Source organism: Plecotus auritus (genome assembly GCF_963455305.1).
Source record: "Plecotus auritus genome assembly, chromosome: 1".
Classification (NCBI taxonomy): Eukaryota; Metazoa; Chordata; class Mammalia; order Chiroptera; family Vespertilionidae; genus Plecotus; species Plecotus auritus.
In genome coordinates this window covers 51,483,138-51,498,465 of record NC_137770.1, presented here as the reverse complement: position 1 = coordinate 51,498,465, position 15,328 = coordinate 51,483,138, and the positions used below count along the sequence as shown (strand labels likewise).

The window sequence follows — 15,328 nt, the reverse complement described above, 5'->3', positions numbered from 1 at the left end:
AGCAGTGGGCCCATCCTCACGTCATCATGCTCATCACCACACAACCCTTTCTCCCATACCCCCAAATGCTAAGAAGGCATAAGATCCCCTCAGTCTATAATCTGGACCCTCAGTTTCAGCACCCCCAAATCTTCCCTCCACTCTCCTATCCTGACAACCTGTCCCTTGCTCACACCGCCCAACACGTCCATCTCTCCTCACTCAGCGAGACCTGTCCATCCTCGAGGGCCAGTTGGAAGACCCCCCCAGGAAGGCTTCTCTGCCTCCCGAAGCCCCTCCTCTGACCTTCTGGGCCCGAGGAAAGTCAGCACTGGAAGGAAGGCACAGTCCCCTCCCGGAGGGCGAGTGCTTGCTCAGCACCAGGCAGCTCTCTGAAGGTCTACTGTGACCTAACTCCTGCAGTTTGCTAAGGAAAAGGGATCGCGAGTCCTACTTTTTGGCACATCAGACAGCTTGGGGTACACAACAGTGTTTGATAGATGCCACTGAGCATTATTTATCAAGAACCACAAACCCAAATGTCCATGAAATGATGCATGTAATAAAATCTGCTATATCCATACAATGGAATATTATCTGGCAATTACAAGGAATGAAGTACTGATACTACAATGTGGATGAGCCTTGAAAACGTTAGGCAAAGTGAAAAAATCCAGTCACAAAATGCCATAGATTGTATGATTCCAGTTATATAAAATGGCCAGCATAGGCAAATCCATGGAGGCAAAAGTAGATTAGTGGTTACTTAGAGCTAGAGAGACTGGGGGAAATAGGGAGTGACTGTTAATGGGTATGGAGTTTCTTTTGGGGGGTGATGAAATGTTCTAAAATCAATTGCAGCGATGATGCATGCTCTGAATATACTAAAAGCCATTGAATTGTACACTATATATGGGTGGATCGTACGGTATGTGAGTTCTATCTCAAAGGAAAAAAAGAAGAAGAACCATAAAATACTCACATTCTTTTCCTGGATGTCAACTATGCCTAAATGTGTGGGTCCTTTATGAGACATTTCTACAAATATTGGCCCTGGGTCATCTCTCAACACCCTGTGCAGTCAATATTATCATCATTTTACAGACCAGGAGGTTGAAGCTCAGAGACTTAAGTAACATAGCTCACTAGCCACAGATCTGGGACTTAAAATCAGAGGACCTGAGTTCCAGTGTTCTTTGGGAATGTAGCCTATGGAGAGGAGAGAAACGAACACAGCTCCATGGCCACAGAAAAGCTGGAAACAAACTCAACACCCTCTACTGAGGAATTGCAGTGGCAATTATTTGTTCCGGATGCAATGGAAGATTACACAAATGTTAAAATGATAAATAGGAGCTCCAGGTCTTATAATGTTAAGTGAACATGCACAAATGGTAAGTACAGTTTGATTACATTTTTGTTTTGTTTTAAATGTAGGCATGGGGCCAAAAAATGGTAGAGAACACAGATGCAAAAATGTGCTAGGATGATGAATAGTTGAGTGAACTCTTTCCTTTTAAAATTTCCTGTGTTGTTTTAACAGGAGGGAGGGGGAGGAGGGAGGAAGGGATGGCGGGAAGAAGAAAATAAACACTTGAATGGACACCCCAACCAGCACAGCAGAGCACTGTAATTATCCAATCAGGGTGAACTCATGATGGGGTCACACAACACAGGCCACAGGGCTGCAGTGTCACCAAGGGCCTTACAGTCGATGGGAGGAAAGGGTAGGCCCCCTTTTTAATTCTGCAAACATAAGACCTCTTTATCAAAAGGAGCACAGCAAAGTCAGAATTTATTCAATCACTTCTGATCTTTTCTTTGAAATGTTCTTTGTGTCCTAGGCACGAGGCCCCCCTCTGTTTTCACCTCTGTGCACACCTCCATCATGGCATTTTGCTTGAAGTTCTCTCTTTATATGTTCCTCTTCCTCACTAGACTGTGAGGTCCTTGGCAGAGCCCATCATCACCCATCCTTGTACCCTCAGGCATCTAATACAGTGCTAGGCACACGGTAGGTCTGCAGTATGTGTTTTCTGAATGGAATTAGCTAGACTCTCTTCATACCTGCCACACTCTTGAGCTAGACTTTTATGGATAAATAATACGCCTAGCACCACCTCCTGATCAGCATTCCTGCCCGCAGTCCTCCCCCCACTCCAGTTTACCCCACACATCCCCAAGTCTGTCTTCCTGAAACACTGATGTCACCACATTCTCCTCTGCTCAAGACCTGTTTTCCCTTTCCCATCAAGACTGAGTGCCTTGGCCAGGCCCCAGAGCCCTATCATCACCTGGCCCCATGCTACTTGCTCAATTGTACTCTGGCTTCCCGGCAGGCACAGCCCAGCACATGCATTCCCACCCCCGGGCTTCTACGAGCCCTGTTTGCCTGTCCTCAGATACCTTCTGCCTATTCAAATCCTACCTCTGCTTATGTTCAAGTTCCAACTCCTCCTGGTCACGCCAACCCCCAGGAATCCTCGTTCTGAATGTGTCAGCTTCCAAAGTTGAGCACACTTACACTTTTTTCCTCTGTGATTGTCTCCCCACCCCAAAACTAGATTAATCTTCTTAAGGGCAGGGCAACGTCTTATACTTCATCGGTGTGACCCACCGCACCCACTGTAAGACAAGCACATTGGAGAAGTTCAAGACTTACTGACGGTTAGGTCTGAAAATCTGGAACACAGCCATGGTTAGTAATGACAAAAGTGATAGCCAGTTGATGCCGAGGCTTGTTCTAGGCAGCTGGCACCATTGGGGCCTGGGTACAAGGGTTTGTGAAAGGGGCTTAGAAATTTAAATCGGTGCCACTGAAACGTCAACTGAGTTCTCACCTGATGGTATAAACCAGTGCTTCTCACAGTGTGCTAGAGAGAACTCAGGTGCCCAGACCAGTAGCATCAGCATCTCCAAGGAGCTTGTTAGAGATGCTAAATCAGAAACTCCGAGGGTGGGGTCCAGCCTCTATGGTTTGACAAGCCCTTCAGGTGACTCCAATGTCCACTATTGTTTGCGAACCACTAGTGTAAACACACAAGAGGAATATCCTCAGATAGCAGAAAGAACAGCTTCTTCCACCTCTAAAGACTGCTTATGGATATAATTTTTAACTCCGGTCTTCCTGTTTACTGTTACTACTACTGCTATTACTATTACTACTGAAACTGTAGTTAGAAAAATTGGCAGAGAATGCTAAGCAGTTGATAATTATCAATATTACGAGAAGTAGTAGTACTGTTATTACTGAGTATTAGTAATGGTAATAGTAGCAGTAATAATAACAGTTATTGACTGCTTAGTACCCTCTGCCAATTTTCCTAACTACAGTTTTGGGGAGAAAGTGGTTGAGTAGAAAATAAAATCTACATAGCATGAAGTATAGGCATCCTTGACCTTTTCAACATTTGTCTTTCAGTTTTAAACCAATGATTTCTTATCACTCTGTCTGCCTTCTCAATCATCTGAATTTTCAGTTTGCATTTTAATTGTTCTAAGCCTCTACAAGAGGTTTTCATCTCTAATTTGCATACCCACCCGCACCTTTGAAAACATTGGATCATCTGCTGGCATCTCCAGTTTTATCTGGTCCAAGCTTCACATCCCCTCGTTCTTCAGCATCTGTGTCAGTCTGCGCATCGCTGGGTGGGGTGGTTTGTGTGTGCAGTGGCAGCCCAGCTTCCTGTAACTGTGTTTATAAACTTGACCTGACCCCATCAGAAGAGGGTTTGAGGGTTGGCCTACAGTCCTGGGGGAGAATCTGCAGGGCACAGCATCGCCATGCAGAAGTGGCTGACTCACACTCTGGTCTCCGGGTCGTGGGGACACAGCAAGAAGGCAGACTTGGGGCTACGTGGCAGAGGGCACCTGATCTGGGCCCTTAGGGTCAGCAAGTGGTCAGGGCAAGGGAACAGCTGCAGCCATACACATAGAGGCCCTCAGGATAAATGAGGCAGGTTGGAGTGAAGGATACACAGGGGAACTTTGAACCCTCAGCTGCACCTCCTGTCTGTGAGCCTCCTTTTTCCTACTTGTAAAGTTAGAAAGTGAAGATGATCTCAAAAATTCCTCCCACAAACATTCAAGTATTTAGGAGAAAAACAATGCCACAGCCTTATGGACACTGTAAGTCACCGCAATGGGTGACAGCCATGTTCTGTAAGTGCACTGTCCACTGCAGTAGCCACTAGCCACGTGGCTACTGAACACTATAGCTGAGGAACTTTTAATTTTATTTCATTTTAATTACATTTAAATTTAAATAATCACACATGACTAGTGGCTACTGCATTGCACAGAGCAGCTCTAAATGAATTCATGAAATGCAAGTCCTTTAGAACCCTATCTCCACATAGTAAGTGGAAAAAAAAACACTAACTTATCTTCTGGTTTTAAAATGATTTAATTTACATGGCAGGAACTCTAAACACCCTTGAAGAAGTCCCAGGAAGCAGAGCCCCTCTTCCTGGGTCCTCATCCCAGCCTTCCCACCAGTCCCTTCACCAACCTTAGTTAACTAACCTTACCTCTCTGGGCCCAGTTCCTTCTGTAAAGTGCAAACTAGCCACTCCGACTGTGGCAGGACAGTCAGAAGCTAGGAAAATTCCTGGGCAAGTGGAATGGGGAAACTAAGACAAGAAAAGTAAACAAGGCCAAACAGTTCGGGCAGCCAAGCCAGCTTGTGAATCACAAGACCTTATCTTCCCAACCAAGGACACTTGAGAGAAAATGGCTTATACCTCTCCTCCCTAACCAGAGAATATATAGCTTAAATCACACTGGTCCAGGAAAACAGAGAACAAAGACCCAATTAATGCCATTTTTGCTAGCTAAACCCAAAGACAGATAAAGTCTGGGGGACAAATAACAACCCCCCCACCCAAAGCAGTTGGGTGGTATCCTTTGAGGGGTGTATTAGGCAAGAAAGATAGTTGTTAGGGCAGGAGAAGGGGGGAGGGAGCAGGAAAAGAGAGTTGATCTCACCCACAGAACAAATAAGTCAGCAGTCTTGGGACTTGCCAAGATAAGATTGTCAGAAATTATTGGAAAAGCCATAGCAATGTAAAAGGGGAACCTTGAAATCTAGTCTACCCAGCAGGGGAACCTTGAAACCTATAGGGGGGTACAGTATAAAACCCTTGAGACCCCACCAGGTGGAGTGCTCAGACTAACCAAGTTGCCCATTTTTGCTTTATGCCAAGTGTATTCTTAATAAATTTGCTTGCTTTGCTTCCTTAAAAACTCACTTGCTTTGTTTCAACACTGCTTTCTGACATCCATTAGAATTCTTTCTCACGAGCATGACAAGAGGTAAGGAGGGGAGAGCCAGCCCCCTTTGGCACAGGCAGCTCTCTGGTAAAACAACTTTCCCACATAGCTGTGAGGACACAGAAAAGCTGTACCCTATGAACCTTAAAAGTGTCAGAAAACACATATTACTGTCCCCATCCATCACTGCTGGAATGACCTTCCTGAAGCCTCAGTAAATGGCCCTTTAACACTGGGAGACTGGGGAAAGGGTGGGCATAAGGTGGCAGAGGCAAGGGGATGGACAAAGTTTCAGGCAGCCACTGATTTATCATTTATCAAACACTCAATAAAATATCCTATGTGGCTTAGATACATTAAATAAATGTGTTACATCAATCTGCCAACAATTTCACTCTTCAGAATTGATCTGACAATTATACTGGTATGAATGTTACACAAAAGTCTTATTTACCACTAAATCCTCAGTGCCTAAAACCATACTTGGCAGATAGAAGGTGAGTAAATGAGGTATGTAAATGTATATACAAGGATGCTCATTATGGTAACAAACTAAATGTCTATCAACAAGGGCACTAGTTAAATTCATTATGGTCCATCTATAATAGGTGATCTATGTCACTGTTAAAAAGAATATCACACACACACAGACAACACACACACTGATCTGGGGAAATGCACAAGATTAAAGAATCAAATTTCAAAACGACATTCTGAACCCATCTCACATGTATAGTACAATCCCATCTACATTTTAAAAAACAGTATATGCATATATGGTATAAACGCATAGACAATTTCCGGCAAGATACACAGAAACTTAACAATGGTCACTTCTGAGGACTGGGCCTAGAGAGATTTAGGACAGGGAAAGATGCTTTTAAGTGCACTGGTTTTGTTTTTGGTTTTTATTAATTAGCTTTCTATTTTAATTATAAAAGTTAAACATGATCATGTTAAAAATTCTATCTAGAACATTTTATGGCCAATAAATACATTTACCAAGGGAATGATAGAGAAAAATGTTTACACCGTAACATAATTGGGGGAAATGGGATATATTTGGTGTGATCATAATGTCAAATAGACCGAAAAAAAAAGCACAAAAACAAAACCATGACACAGCCCCTAACAGTCTGGTCCCTCTAAGGCTTGTGGACCCCCTGCCACTCACCCCCAGACAATCCACAAGGTGGCAACCACATCCTTAAGGACTTGAATCATTCCACAGCCAGAGTCCAGAAGGCAGTCATAGTAACATTGCAAATGTCCTGTAAAGTGAGACAGGTCCCACTGGAATCTGGAGATGGAGTGAGCCTGCCTAACTCTTCCTAAAGGCTGGCACCTTGTTCTTCATTACAGAGATTTTAGGCTGGGAGTCGTAAGTCAGAAGACATTAGGTGAATCTGTGCAATCTTAAAAGGCCAGAAACTAACAGCTTAAACGACAATAGGTGCCTTTAAGACTTGGTAATTGGGCAGAAAAGTGAAACCAGGCATGAGGCTTCCAAGCAGCTGAGCTGTCTCTGATTACCCTGCAGCAAGCAGCCCTATGGAAGCAAATACCTTAAGAAAACAGAAGGGTTGACTGGGGGAGGGGCAGGAATTTAAAAGTAAAGAACCTGAGGGCTAGAAGGCGCTGAGATACCATCGAGCCCACATTGCCACAGAAGGAGTGAGGCCCGGATAAGAATGCATTCCTTCTGAAATGACTGCAGACCAGGGGAAGGAGGGTGCTATTAAGTGACCAGAGTCATAGGTTTCCTGGCTGACACTGGGAAAGCAAGCTAGGTTTGAGCAATTATCCATTCTGGAAAAATACAGTTGGCTGCCCATCACATGGAAGCCACAGGAGACAAGGGCCCAGGCCCTGCAAGTGTTCCAACCTCACATGAATAAGTCATGAGGCCACTGTGAGAAGATAGGAATCTCCGCTTCAGGACTAATTAGTCATTTCACTTAGCAAATCGACCTTCTTTGGGAGTGGCTGGTAGCTTTGCCAGACAGAAACACCTTCCAGCTAGGATTCTGGGCTGGGAGGTACGGCCGCCTGGGTCCTCCCTGAGTTTGCAGTAACTTGGATCAAGTGATGATTCCTTTCATTTCCCTCTAACTGGCCTCCACGATGACCTTTTCCCCTCCCAGAGAACTTGACCCTAGGAAGTGTTACCCCTTAGGCTGCTAACAGAGAAAAGCGTGGTCTACCCTGAGGAGGCAGCAGTGCCAGGGGCAGAGGTGAAGGAGTGGGCAACTCTGGCCCTCCTCAGGCACAGGGAGAACCTTCCTGTTGGTCCAGGCCCTGCCTTTATCAAACTCGACCTTTCAGAGACCTGAAGGCTGTATGGACAAACACAATGTTGAACCGGAAAGGGAGCTTGGAGATGAGGAAAGAGTGAAGATAGGGTATAAATTAAATGGAGTCACTTCAACCAAGCTGCCCAAATTATTAACATTATGAAGGCTGAGACATGAGAAGACTCTATTCTTGTTCTAATGAGCCCGGGAACTTAAACTTTTTGAACTTTCGAGTCCTGCGTGAATGCCTGGATGTACATCAGACCTTCAGATAACCCTCTGATTACCTCCTGAGGACTCACATATCCAGTCCACCCAATATCCACCTGACATCCACTATCCAGACTGCCTGACATCTCACTGATAACTATCCTGGACCAATCCTAGGGCTAAGGATGCAGGCCTGGTTATTCACAATAATGCACTTTTCACTACAAGAACTCAGCTTTTCTTTCTTCTTCAGAACACTTCTGGGTTTCTGCCTAGCTCTATTCCCAGTTTGCAAATTCTAAGACCCTTGAATAAATCTTTGTCATTTATTTCTGAGTTTGTTTGACAGACAGTATCTGATAGTCCAACATGCTGGTTTTCCAGAGGAAGAAATGAGAACCCAGAAAGTGACTTGTTCAAAGCCCCCTGATAATTTAGGAACAAATCACCACTTCTTAGGTTTTAATTTTTTCCTCTGGAAAACCAGAGTGTTGGACTATTAGATACTCTCAAAGGTCTCAGGTGGAACCTTGTGTGGTTGTCCCAACAGGTCCTGGATGAGACCAGAGGTCCACATACACTTTCCTCTGCCAATGGGGTATTTATCAGAGATCTCAGCTTACATCTAATAAAATAAAATAAAAACACACCAGACCTAATCCTGCAGAAAAGTTAATACAATTAAATAAAAACAAATACAATTAAATAAAAACATGCCACAGTTGAGGAAGGAGAGACAAATTATCAGAGAAGCATGAGGCATAGAGTAAGAGGAGGCAGGCAGGGAAGGATGAGGAGATCTGGCCAGAGGAGCAGAGCAGATCTTTATGGGGCAGTAAGTCAGGGGAGGCAGCAGGAGAGGGTATGGCATGGTCAGGGACCTGTGCCAGCTGCAGACAGGCAGGAGACAAATAGCCTGGCTGATCCACGGGGCCTTGCCATAACAAGGACACCCTCTCTCCTGCCTATGCCCTGTGGGACAAGGACAGCATGTTCCAGGTGGGAACTGTCACTCTGAAGTTCACAAGCAGCTAACCCCAGGGTTCTATGAGCTCTTCATACAAGAGCCTTCCATTGCCAGTCTATGGGGGTCCAAGACCCACTTGACCATAAGGCTCAGGGGACTGCTTGGGGAGAAGAGACAGGTGCATCAGCACAGGACCCAGTGTGCAGTGAGGGCACTGACCCCAACAGTCTCAGACAACTCCAGGAGGAAAATGGGTAGCAGGTATAGTGGGATGTCTATGTCCTAACCCCCAGAACCTGTGAATGTGGCCTTATTTGGTAAAAGGGTCTTTGGGGGTGTACCTAATTTAAGCATCTTGAGATGAGATCATTCTGGATTACGTGGGTGGCCTAAATCCAATGATGGGTTTAAGAATGAGACAGAGGGAGATTGAACAGAAGAGGAGGACTCGCGGAGGTACACAGGGGAGAAGGTGATGTGAAGGCAGAAGCAGAGATTGGAGGGATGCTTCTACCAGCCAAGGAATGCCACGGATGCCACAGCCACCAGAAGCTCAGTGAGTGCCATGGAACTGATTCTCCCTCAGAGCCTCCAGAAGAGCCAACCCTGCCAACGCCTTGATTTCAGACTTCTGGTCTCCACAAGTGTGAGGGAATAATCGTCTGTTGCCTTAAAGCACTTAGTTTGTGGTAATTTGTTATGGCAGCCCCAGGAAACCAACACAGCAGGGAAGGGAGATGGAAACACAGGCTTGGGGTTTTCAGCATTCTGAAAGAAGGTGTCACTCATCTATATGTCACAGGGGTCCCGAGGCCTGTGGCAGGGGGACCTTCCCAGGAGGGTACCCAAGAGGACATAGCAGCCTCTGGCTCCTGAGAACTTCAGGCTGGCTGGATGCAGGGCCATGAACAGGAGCCCACCCTGCCCCACCACGCCCCATCCCACCCTGCCCTGCTCTCTCATCAGGCACTGGCTGCCTCCAGCAGGGCCCACAGCCTCTTAAAGATTCTGTCCAACACATATGTAATATCTTAATAAAAAATAAAAGGTTCTGTCCAGAGCTGAAGTCCTGTCCACCCACCCAGTTGCCTCTGTCTGACCCTCTTTATCCATGAGCTCCCCAAAAGTGACTGGACCATCCTTCTCCAGCAAGTTTCTCAGAGTCCATTATCATAGAGAGCATGTAGGTCAGTGGAAAATGTCCTGGCTTTGGAATCAAACAGACTGGATTTTAATCCCAGGGTAACTTGAGATGGGAGTGATTTGACCTCTCTGAGCCTCTGTTTTCTCATCTGTAAAGTGGGATAAATAATCACTGCCACATAGGTTACTGCGACAATTAGAAACAGCACAGGAATAATGCCCAGCCTTTGTTTTGCTATACAACAGGAGGGCAATAGGCCTGGCCAGTGTGGTTCAGTTGATTGAGCACCATCCCATGCACCAAAAGATCTCCGGTTTGATTCACAGTCAGGACACATACCCAGATTGTGGGTTCAATCCCTGGTCAGGATGCGTACGGGAGGCAGCCAATCAATGTTTCTCTCTCAAATTGATGTTTCTCTCTCTCTTTCCCCACTCCCCCTTTCCCTTCCTCTCTCTCTAGAATCAATAAAAACATATTTAAAAACAAAACAAAACAGGAGGTTAATAAATGGTAGCAATTATCATCATCATTATTTACATGAATAACAAAGTGTTTTTGGAACTTTGGCCTGAGCCCACCTTGTTTTCATTGCTGTGGAAGATACAAAGAGATCCACAACATGGGCTGTTTTCAAGGGCTCTGACTCAGCCAAGTTGGCGAATACCTACTGTGTTCCCTCTTCTTATTGCCTTCAAGTCCTTCCTTCCCCAGTCACTAGGTGTGACCTCAGTCCCCTATGTACCTCCAATAGTTAACCAATAAATATTTGTTATGCGATTAATGAATAAATGACACTGAGTCACCCAACCCCTTGAAATGTCAGTTTTCTCATCTGTAAAATGAGGCTAATAGCACCTACCTACCCTTCTGTCTCACAGGGCAATCCTATCTAATATTGAAGGAATATACTAATTGACTGCCCCATCCTCAAAGATGGCGGTGCCCACAGTCACAAGATGGCGGTGCCCAGTGCCCTCAGCCCCGCCGGGGCTGCAGGAATGCGGCAAGGCCGGCCCACCCCCAGGCAGGCCCGGCCACTCTGCGCACCTGCCTCCGGAGTCCCCTAGTCCCCTCAGCCCCTCAGCCACCCAGGGCCGGCCCAAGGTGCAGGATAGCCTTGGATGGTGGCTGTCCAGCCACCCAGGGCAAGCCCGAGGTGCAGGTAACCAGGGCTGGCCGAGGCTTGTGCTGCCGGCAGTGACAGCAGCAGAGGTGTGATGGGGCAGCAGCAGAGGTGTGATTGCCAGGTCGCCTCCCACTCCTGAGGGCTCCCAGACTGTGAGAGGGGGCAGGCCAGGCTGAGGGACCCCACTCCAGTGCATGAATTTTCATGCACCAGGTCTCTAGTTATAGTATAAACCAAGCAGCAACCATAGAAGGCCTTCAAGGCAAAGCCCCCCACAAAACCCCAAACTACACCTCAAAGGTTGTCCCATTTTTATAGAGGTTGGCCATGCTGGGCCCAGGACAGTCACAGCAAGGTCTGGCAATGCTCACATCTCCCCATGCCGAGAGAGCCTGCATTCCAGGACCTGGGCAGGTCTACATCTTACTGGTTGCAAACCTCCCTACCTTTCCTGGTCTGGAGTCAAAACACTTGACTTAACTTCTGACACTGCCTCTTCCTGGCCGTGTGACCAGATCACTTAACCTCTCTGAGCCTCCGTTTTCTGTAAAAGGAGGGTTAATAGCCCCTGCCTGTCTAGAAATGCAGCCATGAGAATTGAATGAGATAATGTACATGAATGTGCTTTATAAACTGTAAAGTTCCATACAAATGTAGGTAATTATTACGATTACCATTGTTACGTAAGAAACAAAAGACATGCACAGTGGTGTGAGCCTTGGAGTAACACAAACTCCTGGAACAGAGGAGGAGCATTCAAATGCCACTGCTCCTTTCAATTTTGGTGACTTGGAAACCTTCACCATCAAATTTCAAAATCCTATCTGGCTTTGCCAAGGAACCAAAAATATTCTAGCCACAACTCAGGAGAACCACAAGATAAGGTATTTCCATAATGGGTACTTGCTGGGCTTCAATCAACTCAGCTGCTTGGGCCAAAAAACATAGTTTTTTAAAAACACCACACACCACAATTCAGTCCCTCCCCCAAAACACACCTCTTTTCTCCTAAGAAAATAAAATAAGTGGAAACCAACTTTAACTGAAATCGAACTCTGAGGCATTCATTCTTGGAAGGCAGGCCTTCCCGGGTGAAGGGGGCATACACAGCATTCTCATTATGGTCCACAGGTAGAGAGCGTTCTAGTGGAGGCGGGCGAAGAAAGGGGGCTCCCGGCCCATTCCAAAGGCTGTGAGGACTGGACCTGTGAGCCCAAAGAGGCAATCGCTACCGCAGACTCAGAAATTAGCTCTACTAATCCAGCTAAAAAGCCAAACAACCATAAGACTCCCCTTCTAGCTGTTTTAATTAACCAGGTACAAAGAAGGCCTCTCTAGACCAAGCACCTACATTCCTTGATGCAGCAACCCTGTGCTCCAATTTCCTGCTCCCCAACAAAAGGCCTCCCCTACAGCATAAGCAGTCCAAAGATGAAGGGCCTCTAGAATGGCTAGAAGGAGCCTCAACGGAGACCCACCTGTGGCCCCCACTGGGCCTGCTGAGTCACCCCAGGTGAGCAAAAACTCACAGTCCTAGGTTCAGGGCTAATACATTAGGATCCTACCTGCAGCTACTCATTCATGTTTCACACTTGGGGCTGCCTCTTCCTCCAAAGACCCTCAGTCCTGTCTGGAGGCTGCAGGCTCCCTTTAGAGGTTTTTGTTCTCTAGTGCAAAACTCTAAATCACTTGAGAGGCAGCCTGATGTGGTGGGAAGAGTAAATGCTGGCCATGGCCAATGTGATTCAGTTGGTTAAGCATCATCCCATGCACCAAAAGGTCACCAATTTGACTCCCAGTCATGGCACATATCCAGGTTTCGAGTTCGTTGGTGGTAGGCAATGGGAGGCAGCCAATCAGCCAATTGATGTTTCTCTCTCACATCAATGTGTCTCCCTCTCCCTTCCTCTCTCTCTGAAGATCAATAAAAAAAATTAAGAAAAAAAAAGAGTAAATGCTTTGCAGTCAGGTGGACATGGGTTTAAACCCAGTTCTGTTGCTGACTGGCTCTGGGGCTTTGGAAAGGTGACTCTCCGGGCCCTGGTTTCCTCATCCCTAAGAGGCAGCTCATTTTCTAAAGATTAGTAATAATGTATGGAAGGCTCCTGGTAGATGGTTGGTGCTTAATCAGTGGTAATTATTATTATAACTAGAGGCCCAATGCACGAAGATTCATGCAAGAATGGGCCTTCCTTCCCCTGGCTGCCAGCACCGCCCTCCCCTGGCTGCCGGCACCAGCCTTTCTGCCTTTGCTCCGGCCCAGAGCCTCCTTTCCGCCTTCCCACGCTGCCCAGAGGCCCGGAGCTGCTGGGGCAGTGCAGAACGCCTGCGTCATTGCCATGACGACGACACAATCATCCCGCCATGCCCCCAGCCACTCGGGACCTGCAAATGCAAATTAACCCACCATATTAGTTGGGTTAATTTGCATACTCACTCCTGATTGGCTGGTGGGCGTCACAAAGGTACGGTCAATTTGCATTTTTCTCTTTTATTAGTATAGATTGCATCCCCACCCCCATGCTACAAATTCTAAGGCCTAGTCCCTCCTCCATACCTGGCTCCTCCTACCTTTGGCTCACATGTAACCACTTATCAAAGTGGCCAGTTCTCAGACCTGCCCAGTTTTGGGCCAAGCCAGGCCTGGACTCTGTAGAGTACAGTGTTGGCAAACAAAGCACTCCAAGCAGTAAGTGTTTGTTTACTTAGAAAAAAAATCCTGAAATCACAAGTGATTGGAATTTTTCCCACAACATTCTGCTTTCACGAGTACAAATCATTAAGTAAACACAGGGTTCATTTAGAATAACTTCTCTCATATGAACTTCACTCTTCTCTTGACAGCTATGTTACTACACAATGTCCAGTAAACAAAACACAATGATTTGAGGGATCTAGAAGATTCTGAAAGTTCAGACCCTTCAAATAAAATATATTATTTCTAATACATTGCCCTTCCCTGATTACAAAAGTAATATGTGATCATTGCAGACAGTGTGGAAAATAGAAAAAGGATATGAAAAAATCAAATTAGTGGCAATTTCACCATCTCTAGAGAATGTCATAATAAATGTTTTGGTGTATTTCCTTCCAGTCATTTTTCTATGTGCTTCGAATGAGTTTAAAATCAAATAGAAGATTAAGAGAGCCAGCTGGTGCCGGTGCCGACAAGACAGCAGCCGTGGATTGCCCACGATGGCTTCCTTGTCCTGTTTTCCCTTCTCCCCACCCCTAAACAACTTATTTGTTGGTGACACACCTACACATGGCATAACTACATCTTGTCTTATCAGGGCTTAGTGAACTTCTACCCTTTGAGTGAGTTAATGCAGTCATCTCTGCTTTCCATTTTCCTGCCACAGAGTCAATATTTACTAGCAGTGTTGCTAAAACATGCCCTGAATAAACTCGGTGCTAAGCGTCGCTGCCTAATGTCAGCAGCAGCAGTCTCAGTGGCACCAGAGGCTTTACTGTGCCACAGGCCACACCACCAGGTGAGTGACTCCTGCCCTGACTGAACAGGTGGGCCCCGGCCCAGCAAGGATGCTTCATGTAATCTTAAAGTCCAGGAGGCTACTGCTAAAAGACATTTAAATATTGAGATGGGGAAACTGAGGTCCTGTGGCGGGAAGGACTTGCCTAGGCACATGTCGCTCCAGAACCAAAGCCTGGATCCCTGCACTCCCACACCAGCACTCTCTCATTGCACTGTCTCGTTGAATGAACGGAGAAACAGCTGAGATGGCAGTAGGGGCAGAACCCACTTCATCAGGCCTGGATTTAAATTGGGCAAGTGCTGCTCTGAGATGGTTAGTTTCACAGAGGGATCTCCCCAAAACTGGCCTGGTCTCATAGAGTGATGATTAAGAAGATACCATGGCATCATCAGTTCTCTTGTTTCTTGCTGGAATTCATTCATTCATCTCTCCGTGGGACAAGTTTTTATTGAACCCCGCGACAGGAAGGCATTACTTGCTTCCCCAAAGCAGCGCCACTTGCCCATCTCTTCTGAAAAGAATCTTTTCGCGGTTGTCAAAAGAGACAGACCCGTCGGGTAGCCCCAAGGAAATCTGGGGCCTAAAGGGAAATATCTATAGGAAGGAAATATAGAAAACTTATAGTTTGGGGATAGATCCTTGACAGCAGGCCTCTGGAGGGAAGTCCCTATTCCTAAGAGCACCTCAGGTACTAAAAGGAACAAGTCAAAAGGGAAAGGAAGGGTGACTTGGTGTGATACCAAATGTCTGCGGTGTTTCTGTGGAGTAGCAGAAAGAACAAGGAGCTGGAGTAAAGAGACCTGCATTCAGATCCCACTTGCACGGCCAACAGAGGGA

At 46.3% G+C, this 15,328-nt stretch overlaps 1 protein-coding gene across 27 annotated transcripts in view; it reads right to left on the bottom strand.

The window, feature by feature from the left end:
• DAPK2 (death associated protein kinase 2) overlaps window positions 1-15,328 on the bottom strand; it is a gene marked incomplete at its 3' end in the record, with an annotated part of 124,831 nt that overhangs the window by 81,415 nt on the left and 28,088 nt on the right. For 2 of the 27 annotated variants that reach the window (XM_080676689.1, XM_080676702.1), the window contains exons 1-2: window positions 4,509-4,539; window positions 2,820-3,005 (exon numbers count right to left, since the gene is read on the bottom strand). The exons of 14 other annotated variants lie outside the window; for them this stretch is intronic. Of the gene's footprint in view, window positions 1-2,407; window positions 2,605-2,819; window positions 3,006-4,508; window positions 4,560-15,328 lie in introns of those variants that run through there. 11 more of the 27 variants (XM_080676697.1, XM_080676708.1, XM_080676685.1 and 8 more) reach the window with 9 other exon arrangements.